Genomic DNA, 13,169 nt, shown 5'->3' with positions numbered 1-13,169 from the left:
GAGAGAGAGAGAGAGAGAGAGAGAGAGAGAGAGAGAGAGAGAGAGAGAGAGAGAGAGAGGCAGAGAGAGAGGCATAGAGAGAGAGGCAGAGAGAGAGAGAGAGAGGCAGAGAGAGAGAGAGAGAGAGAGAGGCAGAGAGAGAGAGAGAGAGAGGCAGAGAGAGAGAAGCAGAGAGAGAGAGACAGGCAGAGAGAGAGAGAGAGAGAGGCAGAGAGAGAGACAGAGAGAGAGAGAGGCAGAGAGAGAGAGAGGCAGAGAGAGAGAGAGAGGCAGAGAGAGAGAGAGAGAGAGGCAGAGAGAGAGAGAGAGAGAGAGAGGCAGAGAGAGAGAGAGAGAGAGGCAGAGAGAGAGAGAGAGGCAGAGAGAGAGACGAGAGAGACGAGAGAGACGAGAGAGACGAGAGAGACGAGAGAGACGAGAGAGACGAGAGAGACGAGAGAGACACAGAGAGACACAGAGAGACACAGACGAGAGAGACGAGAGAGACGAGAGAGACGAGAGAGACACAGAGAGACACAGACGAGAGAGACGAGAGAGACGAGAGAGACGAGAGAGACGAGAGAGAGACAGAGAGAGAGAGATATGAAGATGAAGTAAACAGCATTGATTGGCTCAGAGCATGATACAGTACAAACAATGACAGTGAGTGCGTTTATTTGGCAAGCACTGAGTGTTATGGATTTGAATCCTTTTTTAAAATTTTTCATAATTTTTTTTCACAAGGACAAACAGCATTAATCGAGGCAGAGATAGATGTGTGACTGGGTTAGTTTGGAAGCAAGGAGAAGTTGATGTTCAGCTGTTAGCCCAAAGGGTCAACACTCAAAGCATCAGCTTCTCCTTGCTTCCTGTGGCGGTTGTCATACTTTGACCAATGTCCTGTTGAATCCATCCTTTGAAAACGCCATCATTTGATCCACAAAATGTAAACCTAAAAAAAAAACAATAAAAATAATATATAATCGATGCTTTGGGGAATGAGAGGACTTCTTTCCACTTGCTGATACCCACCCATGTTAGTCAGAACAACAGGCTGTGCTTGAACACAATTGCAAACTTTTGACTTTGTGAGCAGGTGGGTTGGATAGATTCCAAAATCATGTTTTCAGAAGCTGGTTGTTCATGAGTTGCTCCTCTTATCAAAACAGCGCATTACAGATGCGATACTGATTAAAAACTAGCATTCCTCTGGTTGACTGCAGACAACCCAAACAGTGTTTTAACATCAGTTGACATTAAAGTTTGATTATTCTACTTTTGGCTGGTCTAAACTACTGAAAATTTGTAATGAAACGGAAGACCAAGAACACACCAAAGGCAATCAACGTTTTTATAAAAGCTCTACATAAGTTATCCACATTCCAGCGTTGTTACATACCGTTGTTTTTTATTATTTGTTTTCTTATCCTTTTTCTTGTACTGCTGTTCACAGCGATCAGGATATGTCTTCAAGTAGTTGTGTGAAAACTACATTTTCCAATGTGTGCAGTCGAGACTGGCAGTGGCAGGTGATGCTTTAAAAGGTGATACCAAGGCAATGTCACAGTGTTCACAACCAACAGCAACTCAAAATAAAAGGCACAGAACACACAGTTCTCTATCTGAGCAAAAGAGTTACATGAAACATGAAACTTAACACGAACGAACGACAGATTCATACGTCACAACTCGAAAATGTTCAGCAGGTGCAATTAATGTCATTGACACAGATGCACTCATACTGTTCGGCTGAGACACCATGGTGTTTGTTTTATTTCTCAGGTATTCACAATAAAAAAAATCTGCATTTACATGATCAGAATAATGTATTTACAAAAACAAAATATGCATACACAACATGCTAATGCTACACCAGTGTAGTTCTCTGTTATGGCAAATACACCCCACACGTACACCACAAATCCAATCAATGGAGTGCAGACGTACACTTAACCTCTCATGTGACAGCCCTAACACACGAGATCCTGACGACTGAGGTATTAATTTGGTAACAGTCTAAAGTGTCCCAGGCCATACTTGGTAAGTGTGTGTGTGTGTGTGTGTGTGTGTGTGTGTGTGTGTGTGTGTGTGTGTGTGTGTGTGTGTGTGTGTGTATAGGCAAAAGAAACACGAAGCAAAAACATACCGACTGCTAATAACTCAAAACACCTCACTGCACTGGAAAACGTGGGGACAGGAATACTGCACTGTAAATGGGGGAGACTTGCAATACCCTCCCCCACCTGGAGGTGGTGCTACACGATACACATTTACGTATATAATTTGCATCCCTCCATCCATCCCCCCCCCCCCAAGACCACCGGCAAAGAAAGAAATACCTCCATACATTAATTGGGGTCATGCTGATCATATGTAGCAAGTCTGGATGGAATCGGCCCACAACTGTTGGAGTTGTGCATCAAAAAACCCCAAAAAACACCGGTCCACACAAAACACAACAGCATATTTTTGTATAGATAGATGTAAAATCAAAATAAAGACCAATTACTGCACTGTAGTCCCAAGAAGGAAGCCAGACACAACACAACACAACACAACACACACAAGGGCCACCTTAACAGCATTGTAGGCCCTGGGCTAAGCAATGCACTGGGCCCCTACCCACCCACGGGAATAAAAATGTAAACGGTCAATAAAATTAAGCCCACAGATTTCTTGGTACTTTCAACAAAATCAATGTTGAAACATAAAAAACATGCTGTTAAGCGAGGATTAATCAACACAAACTTTTGAACAATATAACATAAGCCTTGAAAAACACAAACATTTCAACATATTGTGAGGGTTGTGGAAATTCGCATTACACCATAAAGGGTCCTCAGGTGAGATATATCGGTAAGTCCATGTGTAGTTAGCCCAAACCCGTTGTGTCGAGGGAATACATGTGATCCATTTGGACTGCGATTCTTCAGTTAGCCGTTTTTCTTTTGCTGTCGTTAGAACAACAACGAACATCGCCACAACCAACATCTCAACGATCACGCCATTCACTACACGACGCCAACAATCACGCCATTCACACCATGATGCCACCTTCCACAACTACGCTACCACCATCTTCGCGCCACTCGCCATTCAACGAGCACCGTGCGGTCACGATCTCCGTGGGACGGATGAAAGGAGCGGAGTGGCAGCAGCAACCAGGGTGCGAAGGGGCATCTCCCGCCCAAAACTCCCGCTTAAATGTCTCCCGCCGGATTTTCCCTCCTGCTTTTCCCACGCTTTGGCATGGGCGAGGTGCGATTTGAGCCAGAGGTCAAAGGTGAAAAAGGTGGGGGCCTGATTTTTGGGGAATAATTCCCTGGCCCCGAGCCAAAACTGACTTTCCTCATCCCCCGCACGGCGCGGGAAGGGGGGAACGAGAGGGCACGCACCTTTTTGGGAAGCTTCCAGAAGGGAGGTGGAGCCAAGAACGGGGCGGGGCGCGGGGCGGAGCGAAGGGCGGAGCCCGACTCTACAAAAGGCGTGGGCGTGAAGGTCGACGATAACGTCGTTCCCTTGTCCCTGAAGGGGAATTGTCGAGAGTCGTGGTGATTGTTCCTGGTCGGAGGTTCCGTTCGTTCGTCCCTGTCGAGCAGACGACACGTGCAGGCGCGAGGCACGAGCCCAGTGGACCACGCCGGAGGGACTCGGAGTTACGGTCGCCAAGGGCTGGACGACGCGCTAAGGGAAGTCGCAATTTCCATTTATTTTGGGTTCTGTGTAAACGTTTGTGTGTGTGTGTGGCGCCAGTCTGGTGAAGCAGAACTGTTATAAGTGTTTCTGTGTGAATTACATTATTCGGTTGTAGATCTGCGTGTCTCTTCGCTTGCTTTTATTGTGTTTTCTTGCTTGATTGTAATATACGTGCCTTCCGTGCTGCCATGTGGCGCGGAATAAATGTGCTGGTCCAATTGTTCCCCGTTTCGCTGCGTCCTTTTCTTTGTTTGAATCTCCATCTTGCATCATGTAAGGGATTGATAGTGGGTTTAAAACACCCGGTAACTAATCTGAACCGTCAAGGTCGACGATAACTCCGCTCGGTTATTCCTGTAGCACGGAACGAGCTGCTTCAGCGGTTCGTGTCTGGAGTCGACCTGCGGCGTGGTACAACTCCTCGGTACACTATCCGCGCGGGTACTTAGGTAAATCGACCATTCGGCGATCGGACCCTATATCGCGTGGGTAGAATGCGGACTGAGTTGTGGTGAGGTTAAACCCCCACCCGTGACTAGCTCCCGGCGTTGTTCCGAGAGGGTCACGACTGAATTGCACGTCGGTGGGCAAAGCGGCCGCTATTGGCTTCACGCGGTCGTTCGCACGCCGGCGGGGCGCGAATTCGCAACAATATAAATGATAATTCATTGTAACACAGTACAGACGGAGATGGAACAGAATGAATTATTTATTATTAATCAACACAAACGTTTTCAAAATTTCTTTGCAGAGAATTGATTTATAATTGGCTTGAAGTCAATCGTCTTCAGGATGTCATTTTCCATGCACACACCAACACACAACCTCGCACCAATTAGGCAATTAAAATCCACAGCTGCAAGTCAGATTAACAACATCATAATAATAGAATATAATTGCATAAACAATACAATATTATTGCAGATTAACAACATTATAAGAAATAACATTTGTTAAATAGCTCTGAACAAATTATTCATATTATAAAGATGAGTGCATGCCCGTAGGTGCGTGGCCGTACATGTAAACCCCCCCCCCCAAAATAACTCAAACCACGTGGCAGAACAGCAACCACACAGGTCGTTCCTTCGCTTTCACGTGCCTGTACGTGCGTGGCCATACGTGCAAAAAAAATCTATACTTTAAAACAGCTTGCCAGAAACAACCACACAGGCCGTTCCTTCGCTTTCACGTGCCCGTACGTGCCTGGCCGTATGTGCAAAAAAAAAAAAAAAAATATATATATATATATATATATATATATATATATATATATATATATATATATATATATATATATATATATATATCTATATATACTTTAAAACCGCTTGCCAGAAACAAAACTCACAGGCCGTTCCTTCGCTCTCGCGTGGCCGTACGTGCATGGCCGTACGTGTGCGTCCGTACGTGCGTGGCCATACATACAAAAAAAAACTTTCAAACCACGTGCCAGAAACAACAACCACACAGACTGTTCCTCCGCTCTCGCGTGCCCGTACGTGCGTGGCCATACGTGCAAAAAAAAAACTTTCAAACAACTACGCAGGCCGTTCCTTCGCTCTCGTAAACGACAACTGGATTGGGGCATTGAGTTTGTCTATAAATGCGCATAACAAATCGAGAAATTATTCGAATACAGTAAGTCATCACGATCCAGAAGTAGTGCGTGCCTGTACGGAATGTTCACATCATTCCACGAATTATCGCTTGCATTGAAGTAACAACTGCTGTGATACACACACAGAGTTAATTAAAATCAAGTTTACCTCCCTGTCTTTGCTTGCCATGACATTCGCTGCCATTTACCATTGATCCCCATCGTAACAGGCACGGCACGTGACATCATCGTCGGCCCGCCGTGCACCAGCCTACGCAGCCACGTGTCCTGTGATTGGTAACTAAATGGCGCATCGGCCACGCCTATGCAGCACCTGTCTTGTCATTGGTTGGTAAATAAATGGCCATAACTGGGGAATCACTTGTCCGATTAATATCAAACCTTGAAAAGGCACATCCACAGGTCCCCAGCAATATATCTGGCAAGTTTCAATTAGATCGGACCAGTGGTTGTCGGGAAACAGCGGTCACACACACACACACACACACACACACACACACACACACACACACACACACACACACACACACACACACACACACACACACACACACACACACACACACACACACACACACACACACACAGCTGGAATTATAGATAGATAAAAAAAAGGTCAATGAGATGACAAATGAAGGGGTTGAATGCAGACTGCAGAGCAATGAGTAAGGAAACCCGTCGGTGTGAATCGTTTTTACCACCAAATTGAGATGTATTTCGTTGGCAAGCGTGTTGAGTGGAGCTGAATTCCTTAACACTTCCGAAGGCCACAGCGTTTTGACACTTGGAAAAAAATAAAAGTTGTGCACTTTTTTTGAAAAATTATTTTCGGAACAATTTTTCTTCAATAAATAAATAATAATAAAAATTGTCTCCATGTACATTGTACACACCTTTAACTCGTTAGCACCTCTTCATAAACAACATCGCTGAGGAAACGGCGCCTCTTTGTTTTCCTCGTCCAGGGAAACAATGCAGAGGCAGCTGGATCTTCCAATGTTTTGATAAATTATTAGTTTTAATGGCCAATTATTCAATTAGCGCCAACGTATTTTGCCTTTTTGAGAATAGAGAAGAGAAAAAACCCCGTAATGACGAACTCGGCTGAGTTTCTCTTCCCCATCGACCACGGCTACGCTGCAACGCTTCCTGCCATTGGTTAATAAAAAATGGCCGCAGCAACGGTTCCTGTCATTGGTTGGTAAATAAATGGCCATAACTTGGGAAGCACTTGTCCGATTAATATCAAACCTTGAAAAGGCACATCCTTAGGTCCCCAGCAATATATCTGGCAAGTTTCAATTAGATCGGATCAGTGGTTGTCGAGAAACAGCGGTCACGCACACGCACACGCACGCACGCACGCACGCACGCACGCAAACACACACACACACACACACACACACACACACACACACACATACACACACACACACACACACACACACACACACACACACACACACACACACACACACACACACACACACACACACACACACACACACACACACACACACACACACACACACACACACACACACACACACACACACACACACACACCTGGGATTATAGATAGATAATTTGAAAAGGGATTTGAATCCCAGGCCTTTCCAACGAGAGGTCGAGTAATTATCCATTCCACCAAGAGATCTCTCATGAACAATATGGCAGCATGAGGCCCCTGGGCCACTGCCCAGTGTGCCCATGCCTTAAGACGGCCCAGAGACAGACAGACAGATACACATACACGCATGAACGCACACACACACACACACACACACACACACACACACACACACACACACACACACACACACACACACACACACTATATGTAATCGCAAATACCACCTTTCGCTTCGCTGATGGGAAAACTGAGGGGGAGAGGCGGAGATAGAGAGAGGTGGGAGAGAGAGTGAGGAGATAGAGGAGGGAGGGGAGGGAGGGGGAGATAGAGGAGGGAGGGGAGGGAGGGGGAGATAGAGGAGGGAGGGGAGAGAGGGGAGGGAGGGGGAGAGAGAGAGGAGGGTGGGAGGGGAGTGAGAGAGGAGGGGTGGGAGGGAGGGGAGAGAGGAGGGTGGGAGGGAGGGGGAGTGGGAGAAAGGGAGAGGAGGCAGGGGAGAGAGGAGGGTGGGAGGGAGGGGAGTGGGAGAAAGGGAGAGGAGGCAGGGGAGAGAGAGAAAGAGAAAGAGAAAGGCAGGGGGGAAAGAGAGAGGAGGGAGGGGAGTGTGGAGGGAGGAGGAGTGTGGAGGGAGGAAGAGTGAGCCAGTGGGGGGGGGGGGGTGAGGGAAGGCAACGTGAGCTGAGAGGAAGGGAAGGCAGACTTGTGGTGGAGCATCAATTGCAATTCATACCGTCTCATCAAAATGATTCGGTGCAAAAATCAAAAAGTTTAAGAATAACAGTGAAGATGGAAGCAAAATAATGTCAGAAATATATTTTCTACTGGTCATACTATAAATACCACCCAGAGACAAACACTGCATGGACTCCAGAGACAAAAACCGGTTGGACAAGTCCGGAGACAAGGTCCTGTCTGGACATAAGCACTGCCCAGACAAACTCCCATCCCGACATAAACACTGCCGGGACGCATCTGGAGCCAAGCTGTCTGGAGACAAAGAGAGAGAGAGACAAAGAGAGAGAGAGACAAAGAGAGAGAGAGACAAAGAGAGAGAGAGAGACAAAGAGAGAGAGAGACAAAGAGAGAGAGACAAAGAGAGAGAGAGACAAAGAGAGAGAGAGACAAAGAGAGAGAGAGAGAGACAAAGACAAAGAGAGAGAAAGAAAGACAAAGAGAGACAAAGAGAGAGAGAGAGAGACAAAGAGAGACAGAGAGACAGAGAGACCGAGAGAGAGAGAGACAGAGAGACCGAGAGACCGAGAGACAGAGAGACAGAGAGAGAGAGAGACACATATACATATATATATATATATATATATATATATATATATATATATATATATATATATATATATATATATATATATATATATATGGGGGGGGGGGTAGGAGAGTCATCAGAGAGAATATGTTATGCTTTGTGAATGAGACACACACATACAAGCGCGCGCGCACACACACACACACACACACACACACACACACACACACACACACACACACACACACACACACACACACACATACACACACACACACACGCTTGGCCGATAATCGGCAATTTTTGGGGGAATCGGCAGGTTGGAGTCAGTGTGATTACAGACGACACTACTTTCTGTGTACAACCCACAAACCTTGAATGACTTTCACCGAAAAACAATGTTCCATTTATTTATGCATTTCAGGAAGATGTTCACAAACATTATTCTTTAGAAACAGCTGCGTGTGATGGGTGGAAAAAATTTGGCTCGGTAATTTAGAAAATACGTTTATACGGCAAACGACTCAGAAATTGGGTGTTTTCAAATATATTTTGCAATGAAACTCACAACGAGAAACATATGACCTTTGCAAAGCAAATCCAATAACCAAATGCTTTAGAAACAGGTACAAGGACAAAGGAAAACCTGATAGAACCTCCATAAGGTACGGGATGAAACTTTGCCACCACGGCACCCGTAACAAGCATGGCATGTCCACACACCCACGGAAAGTCTGTACAGATCCAAATCTACCCATGTATACCACGTCCTTGGGTGCTGTATACGTACCTCTACCTTGTAGTAACTGTCGACTGCACGTCCCGATCAGGGCATGAACTGTACTTCACAGCCAGGTAAGCGGCTTTAGCACTCAATCAAGCACTCCAACAGAACGCCTGACTTCGCAAGTGATTACCAATTGCCGTCGATACAACTATGCACAAGGAAAGGCACAAGCAATGTCCGAATTGAACAAATCAACACATTTTTAGGCGTCGGAACTGCTGATACTTTCAAATCTGGAGCTTACATTTTGTAATTCTGGTTAATATAAGAGATTCGGTTAATCATAGGTACAAATGAAATAAAGCCACTAACGCTGGCATCTCCAGGAGTTTATAAACATTGCAACGTTCTTAGCCAATTCGTAACTATGATGAACAGGTATTCGATATTATGAGTAAAGAAAATGAAAAAAAAAAAACCTGATTGTGAAGAAATTGTTGCGGCCTGTTCCAAGTCAAGGCATGGTTGAGCAGGCCAAAAAACATGGCGGCTTCAGACCCCAGCAAGGTTACCTAGGAAACGCCTTAAGACCCCAGACAGCGAGGTGGCCGAGGATTGCCTGATAAAGTATATAATTAAATAAGGCCGTTAATAATTATCTTCACAAGGGGTGTTTTAATTAACCCAAGCACCCAATTTTCACTCTTGCACTTTCTTGGAGTTTTCTTGAAATGCATTCAAGGTTTCAGGCTGCCAGATTTTATAGTTTTGTAGTAATGGAGGAGACACACCGACACACACACACACACACACACACACACACACACACACACACACACACACACACACACACACACACACACACACACACACACACACACACACACACACACACACACACACACACACACACACACACACACACACACACACACACACACCTCACTCTACATCTCCATTTACAACTCACTCTCTGAAAACATGGGCCAACGTCTATCCTCTCATTCCAACTCTCTCTTCTTCATATGTGGTGATTTCAATTGTCATCATGCCAGTTGGGTGGTTGTGGGTACCTCTCTCACCTGTCATGGCACTCCGGCAAAAGACTTCTGTGACTCATTGTGACTGACGCAATCTGTCAACTTCCCGACCCGGATCTCAACCAATGGTAGTCCATCTCTTCTGGATCTGATTTTGACCAATTTCCCTGAAGATGTCTGTTTTTATTTCCTCCGCTCCAATCGGTTCATCTTACGACATGCTTGTCGAAGTAGACATCTCTCTCTGGCTGTTGCAAGAGAACCACCTCAGTGTCGTCGAGTCTGGCACTTCACTCAGGCCGACTGGCAGGGTCTTCAAGAAGCCATCAAACTTCTAGTCTGGTCTTCCATCTCTTCTTTCTCCGACATCAACTCATCCTGGGAAATTTTCAGGTCATCTCTTGCTCTCTCTCTCTCTCTCTCTCTCTCTCTCTCTCTCTCTCTCTCTCTCTCTCTCTCTCTCTCTCTCTCTCTCTCTCTCTCTCTCTCTCTCTCTCTCTCTCTCTCTCTCTCTCTCATGCACAGATTTATCCCATCTCGTCTTCAGTTGTCTGACCTTTCCTCCAGCTCAGGGTACACTGAAGCTTGTGGTGAGGCAGTTGCCCTGAAACAACTTGCCTTCGCTTCATGGAAGGCAAATCCAACTGAAGACAGTCTCAGTTCCTTCCATTAAGCTCAGAACAAGTGTGTATCTACCCTCAGAAGAGCCAGAAAACAACATCTTTCGAAGCTCAAGTGTGAACATTCAGACCTCTCTCCCTCCTCCAAATCCTGCTGGCATTTAACTAAGCCTGTTTCTGGTGTATGTCCCCCTCCACCCCCTCCCTTACCTCAAATGGGCACACAACTGACACTGCACGTGAAAAGGCTGAATGCCTAAACTCCGTGTTTGCTTCGAAATATTGTGTTCCAAACCAATTGCTTCACTATCCACCTTACCCAGTCGTACCCAACTGTCCCTGGACTCTGTGTCCTTTTCTCCTGACAAAGTGGAGAACTTGCTGTCAAACCTCGACTCAGATTCTGCAACCAGTCCAGACGGCATCAGCCCAGATGTCCGAAAAGCCTGCTCTTCTGCTCTTGCTCACCCTCTTTCTGTTCTATTCACCCTCTCATTTGCTCAAGGTCATGTGCCTTGGAAATCAGCAAATATTTCCGCTCTGCATAAAAAACGTGAAAAAACAGATCCCTGCAACTGCAGACCAATCAGCCTTCTCACAATCAGCAAGGTTATGGAATCCATCATTGCTTCAGATATTAAATCGTTCCTAAGCGGCGCACAGCTTGTACAAATGAGTATGACTTGAACCACAGCACCATTCCGCTTTGATTTGAAATTGTTCCATGTTCCATCGCATTCACCATGAATCTTCTGTAATTTAACTTGTTCTTTTGAAGATCTCAGACATTCCCTTTCAATGTAAATATGTTATTTTTTGCACTAAATTTAATGTCTACCGCGTGAGTCATAAGTGCCAGGACACGGTTTTAGCTGCTTGTACAAGATTTGTTTATACCATCGACCAGGGTGAGCCAGCCATAAGCCCCAGGAATAATACCATATTACAGTGATACGTAATAACAGGAGTAATGATAAAATATTACAGGTATACAACAATTGCAATACCTCCTTAGACATCGAGTGCATCTGTTTGAAGTCCGCCGTTGTCACGGCACAAGATAATTTTTCTCCACGTGTGGCGTGAAAACTGCTGCAAAATACCAGGTGGTATGGTGCTAAATGCTTCCTGAATGGTCTAATGTATGATCAATAAAAAAATAGAAACCGGTATAAATACATGGTATAAACAAATCTTGTGCAAGAGCTAAAACTGTGGACGAGGACTTATAACTCACCCTGTAGAAAATAACTCAACACAAAGCTCAAATGATGCTTTTTAGTGTGGCAACTTAGCATAACAATTGTGCATTTTGTGAGGAAAGCACCAAATTTGGCACACCAGTAGCCTATCATATTATGAACAGATTTGGATATTGGGCCATCTCAAATTCAGCCACTGATGGCTGTGGCAGCCATTTTCCACTGCCATCAAAAATTTTGAGATGGCCCAATATCCAAATCTGTTCATAATATGATAGGCTACTAGTGTGCCAAATTTGGTGCTTTCCTCACAAAATGCACAATTGTTATGCTATATTTAGAGCTAAGTTGCCCCAATATTTCGCAGCGTCATATTGGTCAGCCGAAACAAGCGACGCCATCTTGAATATTTCAAGTTTGTTTTGAGTGTTGTTGCAAAAATATTTTGTTCCTCTTGTTATCGACATCTTGTATCTCGCTAGTAGTTATAAATGTACTGATATGGCACCAGAATCATTTTGGATTGGTGAAGTTATGCAGCAAGGTATTTAATTCTTGATGACACAAACATGATGGAGATACGGAACAAATGTGCGGTATGATGATGCTGTTGTAAAGAGATCGTTTTGAAACAACTTTATTGCTTGAAGTGTATGTACAGTATATGTGTGTTGCAACATTGAAGTGTGTTAACTATCACCATCAATATACTAGTACTCAACATATGCCAACGGGAAGAGTTAGTCTTGTCTGTTGGGTTGCAAAAGGAGCCACCTGACTGCCATTTAGTTTGTGGTCAGATAATTTTGCGGTGGAATCGTCACCGCAAACATCACGAAAATTAAATATCTGCAAAGTTTTCGTGATTTACACTGTTCCATGCTCTTTTACAAGCTACAAAAGTGCAGTCGCAGCTTTGGCAACACGTGCTGAAGTCTCTCCATCTGTCTCAGTGGACTTGGACTCAGTGGACCAAGGTCCACAAAATGTTCAACCTCATGCAGCTCTGTACCATGTAGTTTCAAGGAAATGGGGTCACTGTTGCACTGTCGCATCCTCATGGTCTTCTTTTTACTGATACTGACACCAAACTTGTCCTGTGCTTTCGAGGAAGCATCAACAATTGCTTGTAATCATATGGCCGAATGGGAGACAAGGGTAGCATCATCAGCAAATAACAGCTCATGGATGAGTGTTCTTGTCCTAGTCGTGACATTCAGGTAAGCAAGACTGAATTGATTTCCATCATATATTGTGTGAATCTAGACACCCTCATTAATTCCATGAACTGCAAATGACAACAGACAAGAAAAAACAAAAAAATTCTGAATAATGTTAGTGCCAAGTCACACCCCTGCTTAACTGCACTGAGAACAGATAATGGTTCATACTC

The 13,169-nt window shown here is 44.8% G+C and overlaps 1 long non-coding RNA gene across 2 annotated transcripts in view; it reads right to left on the bottom strand.

Annotated features, from left to right (window-relative positions):
* LOC147008731 (uncharacterized) overlaps positions 1-9,472 on the bottom strand; it is a 46,793-nt gene extending 37,321 nt beyond the window's left edge. For both annotated transcript variants that reach the window (XR_015053260.1, XR_015053261.1), the window contains exons 1-2: positions 9,394-9,472; positions 8,978-9,122 (exon numbers count right to left, since the gene is read on the bottom strand). This is a non-coding gene — a long non-coding RNA (uncharacterized LOC147008731). The remainder of the gene's footprint in view (positions 1-8,977; positions 9,123-9,393) is intronic.
* Positions 9,473-13,169: the final 3,697 nt, after the last annotated feature.

This window comes from Eptatretus burgeri, chromosome 18, assembly GCF_056783735.1.
Source record: "Eptatretus burgeri isolate ZD-2024b chromosome 18, Ebu_testis_v1, whole genome shotgun sequence".
In the NCBI taxonomy this organism is placed as follows: Eukaryota; Metazoa; Chordata; class Myxini; order Myxiniformes; family Myxinidae; genus Eptatretus; species Eptatretus burgeri.
The sequence above is the reverse complement of the archived record's forward strand: the minus strand, read 5'-3'. Positions and strand labels throughout refer to the sequence as shown.